Raw genomic sequence first — 1,378 nt, 5'->3', positions numbered from 1 at the left:
TTTTTCAGACTGACACTTTCACTTAGAAATATGTATTTTAGTTTTATCCATTTATTTTCATGGCTTGATAGCTCATGTCTTTTTATTGCTGAATAATATTTCATTGTATGTATGTACCATTGTTTTCTCATCCATTCGCCTATTGAAGGATATCTTGGTTCCTTTCAGTTTTTGACGATTATGAATAAAGCTACTATAAACGTTTGTGTGCAAGTTTTTGTGTGGATGTAAGTTTCCAAATCAGTTGGGTAAATGCCTAGGAGTACAATTGTAATGCTGTGTTTAGCTACTTCAGAAACTGCCAAACTCTCTTCTTTTTGTACCATTTTGCATTCCCATCAGCCGAGAAAGAGTTCCTGCTGCTTCACATCCTCTCCAGCATTTGGTATTGTCAGATTTTTGGATTTTAGCCATTCTAATAGGTGTGTAACGGTATCTCATTGTTTTAATTTGCAATTCTCTAATGACATATGATGTTGAGCATCTTTTAATATGCTTATTTGCCATCTGTATGTCTTCTTTGATGAGATGTCTGTTCCCTTCTTTTGCCCATTTTGTAATTGGATTGTTTGCTTTCGTATTGTTGAATTTAAGAGTTCTTTGTGTATCTTGGATACAGGTCCTTTGTCAGACATGTGTTTTGCAAATATTTTTCTCAGTCTGTGGCTGTCTTTTCATTCTCTTGACAGTGTCTTTCACAGAGTAGCATTTTTAAATTTAATGAAGTCCAACTTATTAATTTTTCTTTCATGGATTGTGCTACTGTTATTACATTTAAAAACTCATCACCAAGCTCAAGGTTATGTAGAATTTCTCCTATGTTTTCTTGAGGAAATTTTATACTTTTTCATTTTACATTTAGGTTAATGATCCACCCTGAGTTAATTTTTGCATAATGTGTAAGGTGTGTGCATAGATTCATTTTTTTTTTGCATATGAGATTCCAATTGTTTCAGCACTCTTTGCTGAAAAAACTATCCTTTCTCCATTGAATTGCCTTTTCTCTTTTGTCAAAGATCAATTGACCATATTTTTGTGGGTATATTACTTGATACCAATACTGCTCTGTCTTGATTACTGTAGCCTTTATACCCGTTGCCATCACATCGATTCTAACTCATAGCGACCCTGTAGGACAGAGTAAAACTGTCTCATAGGGTTTCTAAGGAGTGGCTGGTGGATTCAAACTGCAGATCTTTTGGTTAGCAGCTGTGGCTCTTAGCCACTCCGTAGGGTGAGTCCACCAACTTTGTTATTTGTTAGTATTGTGTTGGTTGTGCTAGATCTCTTGCCATTCCATATAACCTTTAGAATCACTTTGTTGCTATCTACAAAATGGCTTGCTGAGATTTGGATTGGGTTTCTGTTGAAACTATAA

The 1,378-nt window shown here is 35.0% G+C and overlaps 1 protein-coding gene across 1 annotated transcript in view; it reads left to right on the top strand.

Annotated features, from left to right (window-relative positions):
* Positions 1 to 1,378, top strand: part of ESR1 (estrogen receptor 1) — a 569,447-nt gene that overhangs the window by 371,812 nt on the left and 196,257 nt on the right. The window lies entirely within an intron of this gene.

Source organism: Trichechus manatus, unplaced genomic scaffold (genome assembly GCF_000243295.1).
Source record: "Trichechus manatus latirostris isolate Lorelei unplaced genomic scaffold, TriManLat1.0 scaffold00002, whole genome shotgun sequence".
Classification (NCBI taxonomy): Eukaryota; Metazoa; Chordata; class Mammalia; order Sirenia; family Trichechidae; genus Trichechus; species Trichechus manatus.
This window is presented reverse-complemented; position numbering and strand designations above follow the sequence as displayed.